The 27014-nt window shown below is 39.9% G+C and overlaps 1 long non-coding RNA gene across 1 annotated transcript; it reads left to right on the plus strand.

Annotated features, from left to right (window-relative positions):
• The first annotated feature begins 4321 nt into the window (after positions 1-4321).
• On the plus strand, positions 4322-9619 carry LOC132712008 (uncharacterized). Its single transcript, XR_009622719.2, has 3 exons — positions 4322-4365; positions 8619-8710; positions 9358-9619. It is a non-coding gene; the product is annotated as an uncharacterized LOC132712008 (long non-coding RNA).
• Positions 9620-27014: the final 17395 nt, after the last annotated feature.

The raw sequence follows: 27014 nt of genomic DNA on the forward strand, positions 1-27014 counted from the left end.
CTGGAATTGACTTTCTTTCCTTTTGCTTGCACTTATGAAACCTAAAACCTTCCATACTTCCACCTCTCACAATACTAGACAACACAGTATCAATAGTAGAGACCTTCAAATTTCTAGGTTCTACCATATCGCGAGATCTAAAATGGACAGCTAACATCAAAAAAGTCATTAAAAAAGCACAACAAAGAATGTTCTTTCTGTGCCAACTCAGAAAACTCAAACTGCCCAAGGAGCTACTGATACAGTTCTACAGAGGAATTATTGAATCTGTCATCTGCACCTCTATAACTGTCTGGTTTGGTTCTGCAACTCAACAAGATAGACACAGACTTCAGAGGATAATTAGAACTGCAGAAAAAACAATTGCTACCAATCTGCCTTCCATTGAGGACCTGTATACTTCATGAGTCAAAAAGAGGACTATGAAAATATTTACAGACCTCTCACATCCTGGACATGAACTGTTTCAACTCCTCCCCTCAAAACAACGCTATAGAGCACTGCACACCAGAACAACTAGACACAAGAACAGTTTTTTCCCGAATGTCATCACTCTGCTAAACAAATAATTCCCTCAACACTGTCAAACTATTTACTAAGTCTGCACTACTATTAATCTTCTGATCATTCCCACCACTCAGCTCCTCCCACTTATGATTGTATGACTGTAACTTTGTTGCTTATATCCTTACGATTTATATTAATATTGTTTCCTGATTGCTTATTTGTACCCTTTGACTATCATTAAGTGTTGTACCTTATGATTCTTGATGAACATATCTTTTCTTTTATGTACACTGAGAACATATGCACCAAGACAAATTCCTTGTGTGTCCAATCACACTTGGCCAATAAAAAATTCTATTCTATTCTATTCTAAAATGAAATCCTGAAAGCAGGCATGGTTTGTATGCCAAATATTATTTTTACCAGTTCTGCAAAGCTGAATTGTGAGGCAGTTTCTCAGTAAACTATATGCTTTGTGTTTCATAACACTCAATCAAACAGGCACTTTTCCAGCAACTATCGCATTTGCCTCAAAAAAATTGTACAAATATTTCAGTATAAAATGTCCAGTTATCTGTGGCATTATCAATCTACTCTTTCCTCCAACAATAGTCATCTTAACTGTTCTTCTTTTGTTTGTTTATCACCATTTCTTCTTCTCTGGAGATAAAATGACTCTTCAAAGCTTTTTTCCTGTTTTTTAAATAATCCCAACTTCCATTACTATTATTATATCTTTTTGTGTTAATTAAATAAAAGACAAAAGAATCAGAGGTAGGCTTTTTTGTTGTTTTGCTCCACTGAAGCTTCTAGAGCAAATTCCAGTAAGCGTGCAAGAATGATAATACCTAGCAATCCAAGGTGATTAAGCAACAACACAAAATTGCAAGTATGCTTAATCACTTACTAATGACAAAACCCCAATACATTTCATCTTCCCCTAAAGCTGACAGCAAACACCAGCAGCTTTGAAGTGGTGGTGGGGACAATATTTTTCTCTGCATATATTGATAATTCAATAGTCAGGTAATCTGTAGGGAGCAGGATGAGGCTATCTCTTAATGGCCACTTAGGGCTGGTGCTCCTCATCTCACAACTGGGTCTTCCTTCCTTCCTTCCTTCCTTCCTTCCTTCCTTCCTTCCTTCCTTCCTTCCTTCCTTCCTTCCTTCCTTCCTTCCTTCCTTCTTCCCTCCCTCCCTCCCTCCCTCCCTCCCTCCCTCCCTTACTGAAACTGTGCCTGATAGAGAAAACATGCTTGTTGTGTTACTGGTTGTTCCCTGAAGCCAATGAAGAGTTCTTCCCAATGACACTGGATATAGTTGATTATAGGGCAAAGGAGTCGTGGCCCACCAGCTGCCAGCGGAGCTGGTGGCAGACTCGGACGATGAGGAGGTTGGGGAGGAACTTGGGCTAGTTCTGGAATCTGGGGGAGGCTCTGATGGATGTTCTGTGTCGGATGCAGAGATAGAGCCAGGGCCATGTGATATTTCCCAGCCACTGGAGAAACAGCTGCCTTTGGAGGCTGATATGAGTGAGGAGGAAGAACAGCTGGGGCCTGTTCCAGATGCATGTATGCGCAGAGCAGTTGTGAAAGGTGAACAATGGAGGACAAGGAGTCAACTCAGGAAGCAAAGCACACATGGACACTGAATGACCCCTCCCTGGCTGGGGAATAAATCGTAGAAGACAACAGTTCATATTTCTGGAAATTTTGCTCATTGTGTTTTGTGCCACAAAGACTTAATTAATTTGCATTAATTAAATTAAATTAAACTTAATTTGCAGCCTTTTGGCTGGGAGCTCATGGCCCCATGGCCTTGCAATTATCACAAGGAACTGATAAGGTCTGTTACTGCAGTTAACTCCTTGAAGAACTATTGCATGGACTTTTCGGGTGAATGTAATTAATTCACAAGAGGTAAATAAAGAGAGGTTTTTCGTGACAAGAGACTGTTTCTTGCTTCTGCTAAGGCTGGGTCAGAACAAATAATAATAATAATAATAATAATAACTACTACTACTACTACTACTACTACTACTACTACTACTACTACTTTATTATTTATTATTATTAATATAAATAATAACTTTATAGAACAAAGGGTGGGCCCCAGTAGCAGGGAGAACTGGGTGAAACTACCACTTTACCTGGGTAAATCTATCACTTTATCATTTATCCCCCCACAAATCAGATGGAGAACAGGCCTGTAGGCCTCTGTGGTGAAGGCAATTGGCAATTCTGAAGAAGAAGCCTTCCTATCCCATTGATCAATTGTTCTCAGGATAAGTTTAGCTCTCTTTCAAAACAGTACTAAAACCTCATGTCAAAATAAACCTGACAAACAGCTGACTGTTGGGCTGAAGGAGTTGTGCAATAAACCCAGGAATCATCTCCCACCATTACCCCATGGTGGGCTTGGAGAAGTATTTTGATAGATGGTTTACCCTACCATCTGTCAAACCTATCTGCCGATCACACAAGAGTTATAATTGGCAGGTGGTTTCTTCCTGATTAGTGACATTAGTGACATCAAAGCTGGAGGGTTTAATCAGTGTCTTTGCTTAACACACTCTGCACATTTTTTTCACATGATATTGAATCCTGTTTCCATAGCCTCTATTTGGATTCCTGCTGGGTAGTAATCAGCAATGGGGACAGCAAATGCTATGCCAGTTTATTTTTCTGGCGTCTCAAGGATGAGGAGAAAACTTTTAACTGAGCCAAAAGGAAATTTCTTAAAAATGGTTTGGACCAGTCTATATTTATGGCCTCTTTCCAGTAAACAAACAAATTCAGTACGGATATTCTCTGAGGGGAAAATGTCCCCCTGTGTACTCACAGTGATTTGATGGCTCCCTTTCTCAATGTTTTATCTTTGTGTTATGATCACCTGGATATGCAGTGTTGCAAATGGGAGGAGGAAGGAGCATAGGTATTTTGCTACCTTATGGTATTTAACACCAAATAATAAAGATGGGATAATAAAAAAAAAAAGGGCACCAACTGGCCAAGTTAAAAAAAAACTAGCCAGTTTCATTTGCTTTCATTTGTTTTCAATGCATTTTATGCAAAAAGCAAAACAGAATTATTATCCATCTACTACTTATCTACTATTTATCCACATCCACATCTGTTTATCTTAAAAAGCTGTATACCTTAGATGAATAAGAACCTAATTCCTGGTATTCTCCTTGGGGACTCCATTTTTGGTGTCAAGAGGTGACAATTTTCTAAGTCTTCAGTTGAGAGCTATTAAGGCATTGTTTCATTCCAGCACCACCTTTTCCTAAGGATAAAACTACACATTATATTAAATGCATGGCTGCATTTAATGTTGTCTTTGTTTTTAATTGCTGCTGTAGGGTGGGAAGAAATAAAAGGTTGGGGCACTGGTGTAGTGGAAGGGGTATTTAACCCTTCTCTTCATGGGAAAGTGCTCACAAAGTGGATTTTTTCTCCAATTATTTTGCCTTCTTCTTAAGACAAGAGGTTAAAATACTTTGTTTTAAAATAATGATGACTGTCTGCGTTTTCACAAGAAAATGGTGTTATCTGGCTTAGTGGCAGCATATCCAAAATTAGTACATACAAAAATAGGAGAACACAACAGATTTACAGGTCATGTTTTAAAGTATCAATGGAAGTTTATTTTAATTTCTAACAAAAGAAGAACTAGTAGTTAACTGAACGGAATAATGGAAATTCCTATTCCCAGGCCAGATGCCTCAATTGGCAGAAGGTTTTATATGTTATGCGTACATGTGTCAGGGTTCCAACTAACACCCTCAACGAAAGAAGATTCCGAGGCTTGAAGTTCTAGAATTCCCAGACAGTAGGATATAAGTTCATAATTCAGGTAAAGTGTAGGAACTTGAAAAACATTGCTATGGGTCACTAGTGGAGGCCTGTTACCTATCAGCCTTTCCAGGTAGACAAGTCAGAAAACATCACCAGTTTATTGTAAGAGTATATTAACAGAATATTAATATAATATATATAGACTTCAGATGGAAGTCTGAAATCTTCCATTGTCTCCTGAGAAGTAGGGATGGTCAATTCAGAGCTTCTTTCTCTGGTCATTATGCTATGTCCTCCTTTATCTAACCATTCCCTAGGCAGCATCTCTTCTCTCCAACTCTCAAGGTCATTCCCACATATCATTATATTGGTCATTCTCACATACCATCATCTTTAGAGATATCTGTTTACTGGATTGTTTCCCCTACTCTCAGACTTCCCCACATTTCTGCAAGCCTCACCGTTGCATTTGAACCCAATATGGACTTAGTTCTCTCAAGAGCTCAATCGTAATGACCTGACACTACCTTTGGCCCCAGAAATTCAGAAGTCAAGTTATGAGACACTTGGCTGAAGTTTCAGGTTTTCTCATTTGATCATGCTTCTTTTCACCCTGCCAGTTTCTGGAAGGTTCTCTTCACACCCCGTTCATCATTAGGAATCTGGCTAGCTTCCTAAGGACTTGCATTGTGTTTATAATGGTCCAGTGTGGCACCTATGTATGTATTTTGTATGGGAAAAAATGGCAAGCAAATTCTTTTCCTCCTTGTGAGGGAATGAAGTATATTTCTTTTCTCTTTCTAATGAGGTTTTGCTTGGGCGCAGTTGTGGAGGGATCAATGACTGAATGGCAAAAACAGTAATTGATTGGTAAGCTTGAAGAGCAATAATTGATGGGATGGCTTGCTCAGCAAACTTCCCAGCATCACTCACTCATTGACCAAGACAGTATCACAACAGCAAGATTTAGGTAACAGTAGGTGCTGGTCTTCTGGAAGAGCTCATAGAAAGTAGAATAATAAATGTTATAGAACAAGATTATATATAATTGGCTACTGCTGTGCAGTAAGAGTACTTGGAAAAGAGCACAAAACCATGGCTCAGTGGAAGAATCTCCTTTCTGATTATGAGAATAAATAGCAATTATATAAAAGAAGACACTTTTACCAAGTGAGTGAAATGGTGAGGACTCTCTGTTAAAGGTAACAAGTCTCTTCTCTAGGTAACATATAATTGCTACCACCCTGTTAAGGATTCAACAACAATTAGAACTAAAAAAAAGTGGTATTGATGGGAAAGCAGGAACCATACATTTATAAACCGTAAACCATGTTAAAATATTGACAATTTTGTATAGTCTTTTTTGCTTCAGTAGGCAATTTACACTGGCATCAGGCTTACACTGAATTACATTTGATGTTTTCATGTTTTTTGTTTTGTTTACTGCTTTAAACTCTTATTGTCCCCCTATGTTAAGCAAAATGACTTTGGGTGATCTGAAAATTATGCTATCAAAGAGTTCATCCCTAATTTTAAGGATTTTTTTGAAGAGGTTAAGATGCACAAGTCAGAAGACAGAGCCCTGCGGGGTTTCTCTTATTTATTCACTTCTTTTGTTGTGTTGGAGCTAGTAGATTTTAAGGTCCAAAAAGAGGACACAAATATATTGCTAGAGGGCAAGCTATCATAAAGGTGCTGCCACAAATATGGCATATTTTTCAAGTCCTGCTAGGTGGAGTTCTTTTATAGAAGGGTACCAAAGCATGCCACCCTCTTGGATCTTGTGTGACTGGCAGAAACAATTGGAGATATTGCATGACCCTTTGTCATGCAATATATTGTTATCTTACTGTGTTATGTAAACCAATTTATTTAGGAATAACATGTTGTCAACATGCAGTAGTTACTATTTGTAAACCATCGGGATTCAGTATGCTGTGTGAACCCATCTAGTGTGACTTATTTGGTTTTGGCTTTACACATTTGGACATAGCCACTTATAATTTAGCAAACTATTGTTCAACCCTGATTTAGCATGATATGCAAACCAGGTCAATGAGTGGATTTGGATTCAGGAACAACAATGGAGCAAGAATTTTTTTCCCTTGTACTCTGTAGAAGGCCATTCATATTGCTAGATAAGAAGCTTAGCTTGCAGCAAAAGTAGCTCTTCTTAAATGATCTTCTTCCAGCAGAAATATAGGACATCCTGCTATACAACACACTCTTGGTTTGATTCTGTTTAATCGTTCTGAGCCAACCTGTAATTCAGGAGCAAAATTTGATTCTAACTTTTTATTTCTATGGGGGCAACAGAAGAACAATCTGAGTATTGGAAGAAGTAGATTCTGGGAGCAGAAATAGAGCTGCAGTGGTGCAGTGGTTAGAATGCAGTACTGCAGGCTATTTCTGCTGCCTGCAATTTGGCAGTTCGAATCTCACTAGGCTCAGGGTTGACTCAGCCTTCCATGCTTCCGGGGTTGGTAAAACGATGATCCAGATTGTTGTGGGCAATATGCTGACTCTGTAAACTGCTTAGAGAGGGCTGTAAAAGCACTGTGAATCTGTATATACGTCTAAGTGCTATTGCTATCATTTACACGTAAGGCTATTTCTTCCTCCAGTTTTTAGGATGAGAGATCCTGCTCAGTGATTTGGGAGAATTAGGTCCTGTAAAAAAAATAGAAAGTACAAATTTTCCCCCATAGCTAAGGTGACCAGATGTCCCGCTTTTGGCGGGACAGTCCCGACTTTGAACAATTTGTCCCGCGTCCTGCGGTGTTTTAAAAAAGACCCAATTTTTGGACTGCAGACCTACCCTGTCCTGTAGGGACAGGGGAAGACTCAAATCAGAAGTGGGGTGAGAGGATATTGAATGGAGAGCCCCCTTCTTTCCTTACTTTCCTCCCTCCGCAGGAAACCTGAAGCCACCCTCTCCCTGGCCCAAAGTGAGCAAAGTAAATGAAAAGTTTCACCCTTAGCAACCCTGCGCAAGGATATTCTCTTCCACACCCATGGTGATGTGACTTGCAAAGGACAAGGAAGGGGAGGAGAGGGGAGGGCGGGCTGGAACTACTTCCCCAACGTCGGTTTCTATTTAACTTGCGATGTGCCATGGCGTGCGCTTCGCTCTTGTTGCAAATGTTTGTAAGTCAATCGCTCTATCGCTAACAGCAATTTTTTTTGTACTATGTTATTGAATTAACCCCTTCATACTGTAATTCTAGTAATTTTTTTGCATTAATTAGTATAAATATAAAACCAATCATTTAATATAGATTAGATCCCATTACTACGGTACCAATAACTTAGTAAAATAGTTGGACCACCTGTAAGGTCTCAACCCTTTACCTAAGTTAATTCATCAGAAGTAACCATAGCTGCTGATTCTGTATTAGAGTCTCAAATGAAAACCAAGACTTTACCATTCACCTTTAATGAAGACACATTAGCATCACAAAAATTCTTTAATTTTCCATTTTTCTCTAATGAAACAAATAGACAGTTTGTATGTTAAAATTTAGGAAATGTGAGAACAGTAGAGTTTATTCCTGATGGGATAGAATCGTTCAAAAACAACCCAGCATTAGACACACAAATACTATAAATGGGTTTATGGTAACTTCCCACTGCCTTGCATATAAAATGCAATCTTCTGAAGGCTGATCTTAATACACAAATGCATTTGAATGAAAACTTTGCAGAAGCCTGCCTCATTAATAAACTGCAGTCTTAAATACAAAACATTCTTTCAGCTACTCGTTATCCATTCATATTTAGATCCTTAAATGATGTCTCAGAAATATAAGCAACAATGCTAAAAGATGGCATGCTATTGCCCTAAATATATGCACGATAGATTACAATGATGTACATACTAGAATTTATTCAAGTTCCTTGAAGAGGTTATTCCTAAATGTTTAAAGTTTATTCAAGTTCCTTGAAGAGGTAAATTCCTAAATTTACTCATGCTACTGTAACTTCCAAAAATATTTCTCTAATATATTAGTATTAAGATTATTTTAAATGGTAAAATAAGACTATGCAAGCAGAAGCAAGTGACTTAATTCAGTCATAAAAAAGGGTCCTTGGTGCTGTGTGAGCTTGGTTGTTTTCTTGCAGATGATACATTACCCAATGAAATATGGGTCATATGATGTTACCTAGTTGAGGTAATGAACAGTTTACAAAAAACAAACAAACAAAAAAACCCAAATTCATAGAGCACCAAGGACCCCTCATTTCAAACCCGAGCTACAAATATTCTTTATCAGTCATAATGATCAGTGTTCTTCTCATGTACTTCTTTAGGTACCACTGCCTATTTCTGTTACAGTTACCTGTCTAAAGGAAAATTACCTACATGTATGGTTTTGAAACAATCTTATGCTTTTTAATAAAAGGTAAAAGTCAGAGTTTTTGTTACTATAAACTATATATAACTCTTCTCCTACAATGTAGCCAATATTGTGTAGAATTTCAAGCTTTTCCAAAACCTTCCTCAGTTTCTGATATCTGCATATGACAAACACCTATAAGCAAACCCTACTTTTACCCTATTTCTGAGAAAGTTCTGCACAAAAGGACACCTGTTTGAACAATATATATGCAGATATACAAAGGTAATCCTGGACTTGCAACCATAATTGAGGCCAAAATTTCCATTGCTAAGCAGTCAAGTGAGTTTTGCCCCATTTTACGATCTTTCTTGCCATAATTGTTAAAGAGTCAGTGCAGCTGTTAAGTTAGTAACACAGTTGTTGAGTGAATCTAGCTTCCCAATTGACTTTGTCAGGTCACAAAAGGTGATCACATAACCCCAGGACATGTCCAACGTCTGAATTTTGATGACATGATCATGGGGAAGCTGCAACCCTCATGAATGTGAAAAATGGTCTCAAGTCATTGTTTTCACTATGTTGGAAAAAATAAAAATATTTTGCAAAAAAAAAAAAAAAAAAAAGAAGACCCCCCCCCCCGGTCAATGGTGTCCTTCTTTACCAATGTTAAAATCTGGTCACCTTACCCATAGCCTTTGTCTTATTTCTAGGACGGAGTCTTTTCTTCAAAAACTTTGCAAAAAGGCTGTTTTTTTTCAGCTTCAATGGAAAGTACCCCTAGGATTGAGCTTGCTGCGGCCTTCTCCCCACCTTGGAGGCCTTAAACACTGATCCAGGTTGGCTGCAGATTCCGGGGTCAGCAACTAGGGAAAGAGAAAACAAGAGAAGCCAAGTATGCCTGAGAAGCCTCTGGCTTTGTGTGTAAGATATGACTGTAATAATCTATGACTAGAAGATGAACTGGAGATGTAAGAAACTGCCTGAGCGGAGGCGTATTTCATGTATTATTTTTTGCAAACTAAAAAAGAAAACCCTGATCTCAGAAGAAAGCTAAGCACTGATCTGCCAATATGTTATACTTAGTTTAACAAGGTGATGTGTAAATATACCATTGAATCCAAGCAAGTCTGCTAGTATGAACATTTCCAGGAGATTTTTTTATTATTATGACTGCTTCATTATTGTTGAAGCTATACTTTCATGATACAGCAGCACAATGCATTGTAAAAAAAGGTCACAAATAAAAAGGTTGCAATTGTAGAAGTGAGAAATAAATATAATGTGCGCAGAAGTCTTTCTGAAATCACTGTTTCAAGGAAAGAAACTACTCCGGGTAGATACACTGCATCTGTGAATATTTGTATATTTAGTCTTTAAAAAGTTTCACTTAATCACAATCAGAGTTCAGAGTTTTGGCTACATGACATACATAGGCATCTCTCTGCGTGTGGGGACAATGGTGAAACAAGTGTCACCATGCCCATTTCATCTTTCTGGCAAATGAATCAGATGTTGCAGATGTTTCTTGATAAACAGGAATCAATTCCGAGAACTGGATCATAGCATGTAAACATGAAGTCTAATGGTTCCAGAGTAAATAGGCAATAGGATAACAAGACAGGTAAGGAACAGGTCATTGATATGTGGGAGAAGAAGCTAGGAACAGACTAGGGGATGAATGAGTGAAACAGAGTGTCAAGAACGTGGAAGTGTGGAAGAGTTATGGATTTTAAACATGGTTGTGTAAACAGGCCTGGGAATCACAAGCGAATAATGATCTGAGGAGGTGGCACCATTGTTCATAATCTGAGGCTAAAGATAAAGGTTCCCCTCGTACATATGTGCTAGTTGTTCCCGACTGTAGGGGGCGGTGCTCATCTCCGTTTCAAAGCCGAAGAGCCAGCGCTGTCTGAAGACGTCTCCATGGTCATGTGGCCAGTATGACTAAATGCCAAAGGCACATGGAACGCTGTTACTTTCCCACCAAAGGTGGTCCCTATTTTTCTACTTGCATTTTTTACGTGCTTTCGAACTGCTAGGTTGGCAGAAGCTGGGACAAGTAACAGGAGCTCACCCCATTATGCAGCACTAGGGATTCGAACTGCTGAACTGCTGACCTTTCGATCAACAAGCTCAGCATCTTAGCCATTGAGCCACTGTGTCCCTTCATAGTGACTTACAAGAGGGAAAGATTATTTGATCTTTCTCACTTCATTTGGATTACAATTAGAAATGACACAAACTGTAGATTTACCCATCTGGAGACTGCTAGGTTGGCAAAAAAAAAATTGGCGCCTGTTGTAGTGCGGGAATAACGAGAGGCACAAGCAGGCTAGTAACAACAGCTCTTTAATTCAGGGTGAGACTTCAGCAAAAAACTCACAGGCAACAGCCCTCTTTATATACTTTCCTGAGGCAACCAAGAACCAATCAGAATTCACTGTGCATTTGAATTTCCCGCACAAAATAGATACATACACAATACCCCTCCCCTCCCAGAAGGCACTTATTCTATCTATTTACATATTTACATACAAAATCACGCAGGTGACCAGGGCGTGTCTTAATCCTGGTTGACCTGCGCAGTTCAGTTGTTGGCGAGGCATCGAGCCGGTTGGAGGGACCTCCCGCCTCTCCCGGCTCCGCCAATAGAACCTCCTGGATTTCTCCGGAGGTGTGGCTATCTCCGGCTGGGAGTGTCGGCTCGCTGGGGCGGCGCTGGAACTCAGGGTTGCCAGATAAGTATTCCGGCTTACTCGGGCTTGAGGTAGCTGTGTCAGGAAGACTTGGATAGTTAGGACACGAGTTTTCGTTTGGTAAACATTTACGCAATTGATCTATATGTCTCCTCCAGATTTTACCATGCCCTATATCAACTGTGTATGACTTTGGTCCGGTAATTCCTACGATGGTTCCCTCTACCCATAAAGGCCCATTGGTGTAGCTTCTAGCAAAAACTGGTGATCCTACTTCGAAATGTCTTAGTCCTCCCCCTTCCCCGGTGAAGCTATCGGAGGAGTAATTAGGATGCAGTCTGTCTAGAACGCATCGTAGCTTTTGGCCCATTAAAAGCTCGGCTGGGCTGCGGCCCGAAGTGGGGCACGGGGTGGCATGCTGTACCGCTAAGAACTCATCTATTCTAACCTGCCAGTTCCCTGCATCGAGTCGGGAGAGGGCTTCTTTGGCCATTCTTACAAATCTTTCAGAAAGGCCATTAGAAGCCGGATGAAAGGGAGCGGATAAGGCATGTCTTATGCCTAATTTGGCTAGGTAGCCTTCGAATTGAGTCGCCGTGAATTGGGGCCCATTGTCGGATACCAGGGTGTCCGGCAACCCGTGTGTTGCGAATAGTTTTCTGAGTACTTTGATTATGGCCTCAGAAGTGGTAGATGGCATTAAGGCAATTTCGAGCCACTTAGAATATGCATCTACAATAATAAGAAAGTTCTGGGCATGGAACGGCCCAGCGAAATCGATGTGAATCCTCCCCCACGGCCCTTTTGGTTTTTCCCATTCCCGAATGGGTGCTATGGGAGGATCTGGGCGGGACTCCTGGCAGGGTCTATACTTCCCCACCCACTCAGTGACATCTTGGTCGAGATGTGGCCACCAAACATAGCTACGAGCTAGGCCTTTCATGCGAACAACACCAGGGTGTCCCTCATGCAGCATTTCTAGAACTCTGTGCCTTAACCGCGAAGGAATGACCACCCTGTCTCCCCACAACAAGCAACCCCCCAACATTGACAGTTCATTTTTTTTGTTAAAGTACAATTGGAAGTCACCACCGTCCACCTTGGTAGGCCAACCCCTTGTTACCCAGCCCATTACTGTGCGCAAAACAGAGTCTCTGGCAAAAACCACCTCTTTCGAAGAAATGGGGCCCGGGGAAACAATGTCAAGCAGTAAAACCGGGGCTTCCGGGGTCGGGTTGTCCAATAATTCAGGCAATGGACATCGGCTGAGGGCATCAGATGTCCTAAGGTTTTGCCCGGCCGGTGGAACAGTCTGTACGAATATGCGGCCAAGAAAATGGACCATCTGGTCATCTGGGGGGAGAGAGCCGCCGGGGTCGGTTTATCTCCAGCCAAAAGTCCCAAAAGAGGCTGGTGGTCTGTAATAAGTTCAAAGGTGCAGCCAAACAAATACTCGTGAAATTTTTTGACCACCGCTACAGCCGCTAGTGCCTCCCTATCTAGCTGGCTATAGTTCCTTTCAGCACTAGACAGAATGCGAGAGTAATAGGTGATGGGCGCCTCTAACCCATTCGGCAGTCTATGGCTTAAAACCACACCTACGCCAAAGGGGGAAGCGTCACAGACCAATACTAGAGGTAGTTCAGAATTGTACTGGATGAGGAAACTGTCCTCAGACAAAAGTCTCTTAACTGCGTTGAATGCAGTCGCTTCTCGCTTGCCCCAAACCCACGGAATGTTTTTTCCCAGGAGCCTGCGCAGAGGCTCCGCAACGGTGGCTTTGTGTTTCAAAAACATCGTATAGAAATTGAGAAGGCCCAGGAAAGCCTGCAGCTCGGATTTCGACTTGGGGATGGGCACGCTTTGGATAGCCCTAACTTTGCTTTCTGTGGGGTGAATGCCTATGCCGTCGATTCTGTAGCTTAAGAATTCCACTGATGGAACCGCTATCTTGCATTTATTTTGTTTGAGTTTAAGTCCCGCTTCTCTGAATCTGGTTAAGACTTGTCTAACCCTTTGGCCTAACTGAACTTTGTCTTGGCCACTAATTAAAACGTCGTCAAAATACGGGACGACACCTGGGAGGCCTTGTAGAAGGCTCCATTGTGCTTTGAAAAAGTCCTGGGGCAATGCTGACCCCAAACTGAAGCCTGGTGCATTTAAAGGCACCTCTGTGAGTTACTATTGTCTGTGATTCTGCCGTAGCGTCATCTACTGGCAGTTGCTGGTACGCCTGTGCAAGGTCTAGTTTTGCAAATAGCTTGCCAAGCCCCAGGGAGTGTAGTAGATGGTGGACTATTGGAACCGGATAGGCGCTCTGCTGCAGCGCCTTGTTAATCGACCACTTATAGTCAGCGCAAATTCTAATTGAGCCATCCGATTTGACTGGCGTGACTATTGGGGTTTCCCACTTAGCGTGATCCACGGGAACTAGCACCCCTTGATTAATGAGCTTGTCGAGCTCTGCATCAATTTTGGGCTTTAAAGCAAAGGGAACTCGCCTTGCTTTCAGTCTAATTGGTGCTACGTTGGGGTCTAAATTAAAAGATATAGGGGACCCCACGTACTTGCCTAGAGTCTCTTCGAAAACGTCCCGAAACTCGTGGAGCAGGGTTTCTTTAAGTGATGAACCGCTGATGCTGTGAACGCTCGTGAAGCCCATGCCGAGGGCCCGGAACCATTTCATGCCCAGTAGACTTGGTAGGGGCTTGCTAACGACGGTCAGGGGCAGCTCTTTCTGGAACTCGCCATAGGTGACCCGGAACGTGCCCACGCCTTCAACAGGAACTCGGTTTCCCTGGTAGTCGAGTAGGCTATTCAACAACAGGTACTAGTTGTGCATCATGATACTAGAAAAGCCCCCAAGAGTAAATGCATTGAATTCAGGGGTGAAATTCAGCAGGTTCTGACAGGTTCTGGAGAACCGGTAGCGGAAATTTTGAGCAGTTCGGAGAACTGGTAGTGGAAATTTTGAGTAATTTGGAGAACTGGCAAATACCACCTCTGGCTGGCCCCAGAGTGGGGTGGGAATGGAGATTTTGCAATATCCTTCCTCCAAGAATGAGGAGGGAATGGGAATTTTGCAGTACCCTTCCGCTGGAGTGGGGTGGGAATGGAGATTTTGCAGTATCCTTCCCCTGGCATGCCCACCAAGCCACGCCCAGACAACCGGTAGTAAAAAAATTTGGATTTCACCCCTGATTGAATTCCACATGAGCCTGAATCCAACAGAAGCCAGCATGAAAGATTCCTTAGGTACATTGTTTTAGTTTATGAAATATCTGAATAGGTAGGTTTCTTCTTTTATCTGGCAATATGCAGAAAAACATAATATTGTATATTGCATGTACTTATTCTCTCTCAACTGAAAACTGCTAAAAGAAAAAAACACCACAGGACTGGGGATCTTATGAAACTCCAGCTGTTGCTGATTTATAGCTTCAAGTATTTCTCACTAATGGACATGCTGGCAGAAGCTGCTGAGAATTAATTCTTCTGCCACATCTGGAAGGCCACAGTTTGCCATCTCTGACATAGTATCATCACAGCATGCAGAATATGGAATGAAAATCTCACTCTGACCTGCTCTGAGGTTGCTCCATCATGAGTACAAGTCACCAACAGTTTCTGGAAGACAGAAATGGATGTTTTTTTCTTCTGTTCTCTTCCATCTCTAGTTCTTCTAGCCCACAAAAAGTGACTTCCTGCTTTGAAAATAATCTTTCAGGTTTTGTGGTGACTCAAGCATCATGAACCAGTTTACCTGCTGCGCTTTACTTTCTTCTATGCAAACCTGGCAGAAACTATTGTTGTTGTTGTTATTATTATTATTGGTTAATCTTTAGTGAGATTCATAGCCTTTGAGGCTGGTTAATAGCTCAGCAGCTCGAGTCCTAACCAAGGACCTAGGAACTGTTAAGGTATCATCGGAGGATGTAAGCTGTTCCGAGTAAGGTGGTTTTTTGTAGTTAAAATATTCAAGTCCGTGAACTATATTATTATTATTATTATTATTATTATTATTATTATTATTATTATTATTATTATTATTCTGTTGAACCATCTACTTCCCTTCTCTTTCTCTTTGTTTTTGATCAAGTCCATTCACTGAAAAATCATATTAATGCTCCTGTAGGTATTTCTGACAGAAGAACTCACCTTCGTTTGTTAAATGTTTTAAAAAGGAACCAAATATAGCCATGTAGCTCTCTCTTTTTGCAAATAGCCTCACCTAACCTATAGATCTCATTGAGCAGGGTTAAGGGTGCTCTCATATAATGGGGAAGCATTAGTGTTATTGGTGTTAAACAATTAGCTGATCATTTAATTGCATGAACTCCTCCATAAAGAAAATAAAAGGAGGAGGTCATAATGCTTCATTTGTGTGAAGAGTGAGTAGACTACACTGAATGTGGGAATAATCTGCCATCTAGACTGGTAATAAGGCCTGTAGCTGAAATAGCTCATGGCATTTACCAGAGGCTATAAAATAAAATGAAATAGTTCAATCAAACTAGCTGGGGAGTAGGCATAAGCTAAGTAGAGCACTGATGACTCCTATCTCATTTTGCCCATTGTTTCGTATCAGACTTGTAACTAGACTCATACTTCGAACTCAGCTAGAGGTGATTCTTTTGAAATATCTGCACTACTTTGAGAAAGTGTTCTAGATTCACAGCAACAAGTATTCTATTGCCATCAAAAAAGAAAGGAATCTTGAAATCAATAAAGCGAATACTCAATGTAGCACAGATCCATTTAAGCTAAAAAAAAAAATTCATTCATTCGTTCGTTCATTTTTGTATTTATTTATTTATATCCCATCTTTATTATTTTCTTTCATTGTGAATTATCTTTCTAAGTCTTTTATTCTTTATTATTGATGAATATTACTAAACGGAAATCCAAAGCCCCAAGTCATATCATAGGATGATTTCACTCACACTTGCTTTCTCACTTTTTTTGCTTCAAGACATGAAGAAAAATGGACTGTAATGATCAACAAACACTTGAGTTACTTTCATATGTGCGACTTAAGTTTTCTTGATAAAAATTGTTCTGCCAATTATGAATGAGATCGCAATTCGCTTTGTATCAGCGCTGCAGATTTTGCATTTTTCCTGCATGTTCATCAATGCGATGGCTCATCTACACTATTGGCTTTGCAGTGGTAAAAGAAGCAATCTACAGAAGTGGACATTAGAAGAAACTTCTGAACAATTCTCAAAATCAATTATCAAAAAAGCTGAATTGTTTATGCATTTCTGTCATAACTGTGGACAAAATGTGGAAAGAGCAGAGCAAAACAAAGGGAACCACAAAACTCTCAATTGTTAGTTGTTTTATGTTTGTTTTGGATCAAAAGCATAAATATTAGTGTTTTAGAATCATAGCGGAGTAACATCTGTTCACTAATAATTTGAAATGTTTTTTAAGACCACAGTAAAAATAGAGTGTTAAAATAATAGGGCCATTAAATGATTCATGCTCAAGGTTGACTCAGCCTTCCATCCAGTGGTGGGATTCAACTACTTTAACAACCGGTTCTCTGCCCAAATGATTTCTTCCAACAATCAGTTCACCAAACTGTTCAGAAAGTTAACAACCGGTTCTCCTGAAGTGGTGTGAACTGGCTGAATCCCATCCTTCCAAGGTGGGTAAAATGAGGACCCAGATTGTTGGGGGCAATATGCTGACTCTATAAACCACTTAGAGACGGCTGTAAAGCACTGTGAAGTGGTATATAAGTCTAAGTGCTATTGCTATTACTATTCTGCCAAAAGGAATTGCCCTTTGATAGATCCATTCCAAAATACCACAAATAATGGTATCACCACCCTAAACAAATAACAGAATAGCATTCCCTGTCTTTTTCCATCAAGACAATTGAAACAGATTTGATACTTATATAAAATCAGACTGGAAGAAATCCAGAAAAATCTTTTTCTTCTTAATACACCTGAAGTTGATCAGTTACCACCTTTCAATCATTTGTCCAGGAAGTAAACAATAGCATCTGGGACAAACTTCCAGATCCACAGAAAAGCCATCAGTGGAGATACTTTTCTCTGGCTCTAATAATTTTTTATATATATTTGCATTAACCTTATGAAATCCTAATTTTCTTCTTTCTCCCCAAGTGATCCCATGGGAAGGAGCAAATATCATCTTCCAGTTCTTATTGAGACTTCTTGGAACCCCATATCCATAGTTAAATAATTTGTGATGTCATAGGAAACAAGTTTCCATTCTAATGTCTCCTCTCTTCTTACAAAACTTCTAGAAGTTCAGGGTCGCAAATTAGTGTTCAGAAATTCAACTGAGCCAGCAATTAATTTCTTGCATAGGAAGCACATACTTCAGCTTTGAAGTAATTCACCCAAGGGGATGAAGAATATTAGCTGATGGAGGCAGACAAGGTGTCACCAAAAAAACTGACCATGAAAATGAATGTTTCCTGAAGGCTGCACAGTCTTCTTTGTAGGAATGTTGGATGAATCCTTCTGTTTTGCTTCCCCTGCCAAATTCATTAATAAATACATTTCACAATGTTTTAAAATATTGCTTCTATGACTGTGTTTTAATATGCTTTATTTTAAAACTGCCCTGCCATGTGAGTGTACAGGAAGGAGTGTAGAATTTAAAAATCTTCACATAAAAATAAATAGAAAACAATGATTTGTGAAGTAGCACTGCTCCCTCTTAAACAAATATTTGAAATGATAAATACAAATACAAATTCTTTATCCCAAGATTTAAAAACAACAATAAAGTGCAATGATTTTGGCTTGTGATTTAGATGGACAAAGTTGTATTAGAATATTTAGCAAATGGGAAAGAAAATATAGTTGTAAGAATGCTCTATATGCATGCATATTTTATTCTTATTAATCTATTATTTACAATTGTGAGATACAAGGAGAAATTCAGTAAGCATTACACATATAGGTAAAATAATAAGAAAAAATTAGCATAAGGTAAAAAAGAACAGAAAAAGCAAAACCAGTTGAAGGGTTTTAAAAACTCTATATGTTTTCAAATGCCCCCTTTTAACCAGTAAGTTATTTTTCCTATTTAAGCATGCCTAAAACATTTGATGCTTTTAGGCATGCTTAAATATTGCTGATTTCTGTGGAATATCTAAATAAAAGTGCTTAGTGTGGCATTAAAACAATTATAAAAACTTTTTGACAAGTACAAGAATGAATGGGTGATGGATAAATGTAGACTTGAGTTCAAAAGTGAGTGATCACCAAAGAAAAGGTATGTTAAAAGCATTTGGTTATTTAAAGAGAATGAAGATCAAATGGCAAAACAAATATATGAAGAAAGAATGAATTGACTGAGAGGAAGTAGAACATTGAGAGTTATGGCTGCTCTGTCACGGGAAGTTTATAAGAAGAGACTGGACAGCCATTTGTCTAAAATGGTATAGGGTCTGCTGCTTGAGAGAGGGTTGGACTAGAAGACCTCCAAGGTCCCGTCCGACTCTGTTATTAGAACAGAAAGGATGGCATGAGAACTCTTCTACATATCAAAAGAAAGAACAACTATCCAATGTTGCTAATGTTGCTGTGGTAGACTTTGTCCAGTTTGCTTTGAGAGTAGATCAGACCAAGAATCAACAGGAAGGCTAAAACTTCCTTTGTTGAGATTGACTATAATAACAGAACCTTGCATGCCTGGTTGTGCAGTACCTCCTTTCCCCTTCAATCTCAAAAGGGACCCATTTCTGAAAGTTATCTTGTTGCTCTGGACTTAATAAAATATTTCAGCCCCTTTTGCCTGGGTAATAGTTCTTGCATACAGCAAGGTTATTTCCTTGCCTTCCATATATAAGAGTAATGCCCATATTTAAAGGATATTATGAGAGTACATCTAGAATTAAGTACTGTAGCTTTATTGTTATTGGGTATCCAACATATTTCTTCTCCTTTTTAATTGCACACAACTGCCTATTTTTTTCTTTGCAGTTTTTAAGATATCCGCAACTTTTTATAGCAGCATAGGTCATTTTTTTTGGAAAGGGTTCCAGGCATTAACATACTGATATTTAATTATTCTGTGTATGAAATTTTGCATGGCTGTCTCAATCAATGCATATGGTGAATTCTCTAGTTCGGTGAGAGGTCAAGGGGTTAGCACAGGAATTTTGAGAATGTCTGTGGAGATCCTTCTTCAGCTTTGCTGGCCTCTTCCTAACAACACACACACACACACAAATATAAGACTAAATTTCAGCACCACTGCAAGTTCCATTTCTACAGTAGGACAAGTTCCATATCTGTGGCTTGGGATGTCAGCTGAAAAATCATAAACCAAACTCAAATGATTTCACAGAAGGCAAAGAATATGGTACCCCTCGAAATACACTGTCCTCTTATTGACTATAAATAGTTCAAATATAAGTCTCAGTTGTATTCCCCCAGAGAAAGGAAACTGTGTGTGTAAATACTCATCTAAACAGTACCACAAACCACTCAATAACATAATCAACTTTTCTCATTTAATTTCAAGCCTATGTTCCAAATTGCAGTGAGTAGCTTAAAGTGTTGAAAAAACAAAGCGATCATAGTGTTCTCCCAACAGTGAAAAGGAAAAGAGATACCAGCTAGTGCCCAAATTATAAACAAAGTATTAGAGTGCGCTGAGGCGGATAGAATGACGTATATGTTGAAAGAAAAAGAGGATTCTGATTTTTTTCAAAGTTGGGACAGTTGGTATCGGTGGTTGAATAAAAGAATTGAGATGAAGTGAGGGCCTATGTTAATATGAAGAGAGATATACTCATTTAGATTGAAAGATAATTGTATGAAAATCACATTTGGGGATTACTTATCTTATTCTGAGTTGTGGGCATAATTATTTACTAATGAGGGCAGGAACAATATCTGCCGGGATAGATGTGTTTTTTTATGTTTAATGTTATGAATGGGGGAGGGAGGGAGGGGAATGTATGGTTTTTGTTTGTTTGTTTGTATGTATAAACAATGTTTTTGTCTTGTGTTGATTATAATTTGAAAAAATTAATAAAATTTATTTAAAAAAGAAAAAACAAGGCAATCATATTATGCCACCCTTAAATGTTCTCATCTTTTTTTCTTCACTAACATCTAAAAAAACCCCAAGATAATGAAAGCTAGCTTGTAACTGATTTGCACTATCTATCTTGCACAATGCTTTAAGTAATGATTTCAGTACATTGTGGTTCTCTCCACTCTATTAAGCTTTTGGCATCAAATTAGGCAACAGCAGTGGAAGGGACAAACTAGATGTTATGCAAAAATACACCATTGGAAATAGCCCGATTTCCTTTTAAATTGTTTAAGGAGGTTTGCTTTTCTGCCATAGTTACTAGTGCAAGTACGTCTCTTTTCTCTCTCTCTCTCTCTCTCTCCCTGGATATAAGTGTACAATATACTACACACACACACACACACACACACACACACACATGAATATCTCTTATTGGCCAAGTGAGATTGGACATTCAAGGAATTTGTCTCCAGTGCTAAGCGCTCAATATACATACAAGCAACAAAGTGATAAGTCATGAACCATAAGTTACAATTATAAATCACAAGATTCAAGCAGTAAAGTGATAGTCATAACATATCCATAGGAGTAGTTAGTAGGAAAGATGAGAAGGTTAATAGTAATATAGTCCTGCTACATGGTTAGATATCCTTAGGCATAGACGGTGCTGTAGGAATCCATATCCATATCCATATCCATATCCATATCCATATCCATATCCATATCCATATCCATATCCATATCCATATCCATATCCATATCCACATCCACATCCAAATCCACATCTACATCCACTGTATATACTGTATAGTGCAGGGGTGGGCACCTATGGGAACTTTCCTGAGCAACTTTCCATGCTGGCTCAGGAATTCTGGAACTCCATAGGTCAGTAATGGCTAACCTTTTGGTTCCAAGTGTCCAAAGCAAATGCACGCCAGTGTGCCCGTGTGCCCGAACTCCCAAAATACAATGCGAGCAGCCCACACGCATGCGCCCCACCCATGCAGCCCACCCCCATGCATGCACATATGCATCCCCTACATGTGCCCCGCCCCCATGTGGCAAAGACTCAAAGACCAGCTGGCCAGCAGAAGGCACACATGCACGTACAATGGAAATGGGCTGGGGCAACGGCTGGCGTGCCCGCAGAGAGGGCTCTGTGTGCCACATGTGGCACACATGCCATAGGTTCACCATCATGGCCATAGGTCATATAGTTGCCATAGTTGCCCTCCCATGGTATAAAATGGAATCAGGAAACTGACAACTATGACTCAGTGTGCCACAATCTTGATGATAATTGTTTACTCCAAGCTGGCAAATATTGAACCAAACCTGTTGTGACTCTGACCCCCGAGCCCGTCTTATCAGAGGGAGAAGACTCCGAAAGTGAAGGAGAGGAGTTGGCAAGGCCTCCCTCTCCAGGACCCTCCTCTCTGGCAATGCCTCAGGTGTCCTCCGAAGGCCAAGAGATGGACCAGGAGTCAGACACTTCTGAGCAGCCGCAGTTAGACAGCGACGGAGATGAGTCTTGGCTGGATCCCTGACAGCGTCGGAAAGACAAGCGCGCGCAGCAGAGAAGGAGGTGTGCCAGAGATTAAGCCTACAGGGGATAAAAGTGGGTGTGGTGGCCATTCAGGCTTTGTGATGGACAAAACTGAAAAGCTAACAAGTCATACTGTGTTTCTGGAACTTCGTTATTTGCCCTCCTTGGATTTATTATGGACTGGACTTGACAATTCTTTGGCTTTGTGGACTTATTTTGGTTTATCGGACGGAGGAGAAAAACCTCCCTTTGTGAGTAAAGTTTTTGACAGGCAGATACTGGGTTGCTGCCAATTCTGTTATCTCAAAGGAATTCCTGACTTCTGGTTTTATTAACTCCTGGCTGACTGTTTGCGTGCGTGTGTGAGACGGGGACAGAACACAAACCATAGTGTTATACTCAATGTCTAGAGATACCAGAAATAAACCCTTGTGAAAGAAAAAGTAATTAGATTGGGTCTATGAGAAAAATGGTCACCCTTCCCACTCTTGCACCATACTTTACAAAACCTGGTGATTAAAAAAGGAACCTATGATCAAATTCTTACCTGTTCAGTAGAGGCTTCACTTTGGAGTCCCTAGAAGTCAAGCCTCTCTTTCTTGACATAAAGGCTTGTAGGATGAGAAGGTGAGGAGACAAAGTTTTTGGCTGTATTTATCCTGCTGTGGGGAACATTTGGAAAGAACTGAAAAAGTTCAGGTACCATTTGTGAGTAATGGAGTTTTTTTAAAGGGGGAAAAAATCACATTATAACATAATATAATAAAAGGTCATAGAGGGAATATTTCATTAGGGGCCAAAACTACCATTTTACGCTCTGTACAAACTGGTAACAGATCTCCTATCCCCCCCAGGCAACAGTTCCACCTTGAATATCCAGTTCAAGAGTCGTAAAAATACAATTACAAAATACAAAATACATATAATAAAAAAGTACAAGACAGCACCAAAGACTTCACGAATACCATTCTGTTTTCTATATTTCTAAAATTACACCATGGGGGCCAGTTCTAATGGCCAATATAAACTTTATATAAATTGATAATTCATTTTAAGAAGTTATATTTCTGCTTCTTTTCATTGACAAATCAAAAGGTCCCTTCCTTTATACTTAGTATTTTATGATGAAATTGATATTTAGTTGCCTACATTTTCTAGGTAAATCCTATTAGCAACTATTCCTAGAATTAACATCCACAATCATTATGGTACTTTGTCCTTCATTCCTATCTAGGCCTAAAGAACTCTGAGATTGATAGTCATTAAAATAACACAACAAAACATACATCTTCTGCTTCTCAAATTGCAAGTCTGGTTTAAATGTAAAGGACATTCTCTCCACTTAAAGACAATGTTAACACCCAGCCTGGCTAGGTGGCTCAGTGGCTAACACGCTGAGCTTATCGATCAGAAAGGGTGGCAGATCGGCGGTTCAGATCCCTAGTATAGGTCTCCTGCGTGAGCAGGTGGTTGGACTAGATGACCTCCAAGGTCCCTTCCTACTCTGTTATTGTTATTATTATTTAACTCTGTGGGGTCCTTGGTGCTCTCAAAACTTGATTGTTTTCTGGGAGACATTTCATTACCTAACAAGGTAACATCATCAGCTAACCCTCTCTTGATGACATCCAGCAGTTCTCATAAAATTGAAAAAAAATGAGTACAGATAGTCCTCAACTTACAACACTTCATTTAGTGACCGTTCGAAGTTACAATGGCACTGAAAATAATGACTTACGACCATTTTTCACACTTTCACAGCATCTCAATGGTCATGTGATTTACATACAGATGCTTGATAATGCACTCATATTTATGACAGTTGCAGTGCTCCGGGAGTCATTTTGCGACCTTCTGACAAGCAAAGTCAATGGAGAACCCAGATTCATTTAACAACCATGTTGTGAAGCAAATCGCCTCCCGTTTGGAAGATTGAGTGTTCAATCCTAGGTAGTGGCAGATATTTCTCTCCCCAGGTGCGAAGAAAAAATATCTGCTGTGAACTCCACGTGGCGTCAGGAAAGGCATCCGGCCAGTAACCGCATGGCTCCATCCAGTCGCCCCGACTCGACTCTGAATTACTTAAGGGATGAAAGTCGCAAAAAGGGGAGTTACTAATTTAAGGACTGCAGTGATTCACTTAACAAATGTGTAAAAAGTTGTAAAATGGGACAAATTCACTCAACAATTTTTTCACTTAACAACATAAATTTTGAGCTCAATTGTGCTTGTAAGTTGAGAACTACCTTGTTTATTTAGTCACAGTCTCTCTTCCTCAGAATTGAAAGGATGCTGCCTCCACTGACCCCGTCTTAATTGTGCAGCGTAGGACCTTCGTGCAATATTTGGATCAAAATCACCAAGAGTTCTCCGTGTGTATGTGTGCTCGAGTGTATATGCATGGAAGTAATAGAAAAACTGGTTCTGTAATTGTGGAATTCATTTGAAAAAGCACTTCAAGTGATATTTGTATCTATATTTATCTTCTGATCATCCATTTCTTGCTCTCTAAGATATACCTTTGTAACTGTCACTTCTGTTTGATTGCTTTGATGGTACTTTGTAAAGAAAACTCAATTTGTAGGTCATAAGTCCGCAGCTAACGATTCCTTGGATATTTATCAAACTCCCAAATTAAATTACTTTCAAATCTGTTTTTCAAATACTTTGGTCTAACTAATTAAATAAGAATGGCTTGGTATGTTGCTGTTATGCAAAAAAGAAAAAAGTCTGTAGGGCACTCTCTCAAATGAGCAAATATATTTGTTTAATTCTATGCTATGTTGTCAATTAACTCTTCCAGAGGGAGAAAAATAATAATTTCACACATGATGCAACTGAGGAAGGCAAAAGAGGACAGCAAATGATTGGAATGAAAACCAATTCTGGGTTGCGGTCAAAAGCCCCAGGCTAGAAAGCAGGAGACGAGTTCTTGTCTTGTCTTAGGTAAAAAGCCAGCTGACTTATTTTGAGCCAGTCAGGTCTAGGAAGGAGATGAGGACAACCACATCCAAAAATCTTGCCAAGACCACTGCAGGGACTTGTTCAGATAGTTTCAGTTTCAGTTTTATTAAATTTTTATACCGTCCTTCTCCCGGGGGACTCAGGGCGGTGTACAGCCAAGATAAAACCCACAATATAAAAGTTATAAACAATTTAAAATTATTAAATAGTTTTGGCCGATCATCTAAAATACAATAACCCATTAAAAATATTTAGGCCAGCCCTGCTTGATGGAATAATAGCGTTTTAAGGGCGCGGCGAAAGGTACGGAGATCGGAAATCCGACGAATCTCTGGGGGCAGCTCGTTCCAAAGGGCGGGTGCCCCCACAGAGAAGGCTCTCCCCCTGGGGGTCGCCAGTCGACACTGTCTAACCGATGGCACCCTGAGGAGATCCTCTCTGTGGGAGCGTACTGGTCGGTGGGAGGCTATCGGAGGCAGAAGGCGGTCTCGTAGATATTCAGGTCCTATGCCATGGAGCGCTTTAAAGATAGTTGCCAGGAGTCATGACTGACTTCATTGTGGCAACATTACCATATTTTTCAGAGTATAAGATGCACCTTTCCCCCCCAAAAAAGAAGGTGAAAATCTGGGTGCGTCTTATATACCAAATGTAGCCCCTCCCACCCACTGGCCCCCACCCTTTGGCCTCTGCCTCCCAGCAATTTAACTCCTTGCAGCAAGCAGCAAGAAGAAACAGCCCATTTCAGCTTCAGCACAGCTTAATTAGCACAAGTTGATTGTCAGTTGGATCGTCCTCCTGACTCTCAGCTGTTTCAGGCTGCAGGGATTGCCATTGCCTATTACTGCACGGGCTGCAAGGAGATAAATTGCTGGGAGCAGATTTTTTTTTTCTTCTGCTAATCAAGCTATGCTGAAAACGAAAATGAAAGTAAAGCAGGCTATTTGCTCTTTGCTGCAATGAGGCAAAATTGCTGGGAGGCAGAGGCAGAGGTAGATGTCTTTTTCTTGTTTTCCTCACCAAAAAAGGTAGGTGTGTCTTATAGTCCGGAGCATTTTATACTCTGAAAAATATGGTAAATAAATGACTAAGATATTTTTATCCAGATTTCTATTGATCCCTTTTTTTAATAATGAGACTTTAAGAGTAAGGCTGGGCATGCATTTATCAAAAAGCCCTTTGTTCCTGCAGATTTAAATTGGAAGGGAATTTTATGTGAGGGAGGCGGGTGATATAAAAATGAGATAATTAATTAAATTACAATTACTTTATTAAATTTGTTTGTTGTCCATCTTCCTGCAAGAGAACTCTATTGCAAACCTGGTTTAAGGTTTAAATCAGGTTTAAGGTTTAAAGTTTATATCAAACTAATAAAGCTATGCAATGATTCACAATGTTTGTTACTGCTTTGTGGAGCTGGAAAGGAGCACCAATATTGTAAAAAGAAGGCAAACACAATGTCCAAGAGACATAAAAAAGTGTTCAATGTTCCATATCTCCATTCGTCTGTCAGCTATCTTCTTAATGGTTTGAAGAATTGCAGCTAAAGTATAAAGAAGGTTGGCCCTTCTATGACTTATTGTTTCAGTGAGTATCTCTTAGACATCTGTGGTAGTGCTACTTTGGAACAAGAAAAGAGAAATATACAGGAAAAATGACTAGGCACTTACATCCAAGGACTTTATTGACTTACCATTTATATCTCACATGCTCATTAGTATTGAACAAGGACATACATTAAATTTTGCAGCTACTAAAATTGTTGGACAAGTAGGTACAAAAACAGCCAGGGAAGTGATTGGAGCCTGGGAAACGGACCATTCGTCAGTCAAAGGAGTGCTGATTTATCACCAGCTTATAAAGTACTTAGGAAGGGCGGGCTTGGAAGCACAAGAAAACAACAGCCAACAACTTATTTGCCACCCATCAACACCTAAAAAGCCACACACAACCAGACATCATATAAATTCCACACATAGAATAGCTCAAAACACACACTCTGCTAGGGAGAAGTTCCCTGAGGATGGGCTCCAGCATGAGACTGAAAGCTCGGAAGACTAAACCTCTGGTCTCGGTGACCAACCCAGATTGGATCCTGCAACATTATCCTGGGAAACGTGTATTT

The sequence above is a fragment of the Pantherophis guttatus genome, chromosome 1, assembly GCF_059756535.1.
Source record: "Pantherophis guttatus breed Tessera chromosome 1, ASM5975653v1, whole genome shotgun sequence".
Lineage (NCBI taxonomy): Eukaryota > Metazoa > Chordata > Lepidosauria > Squamata > Colubridae > Pantherophis > Pantherophis guttatus.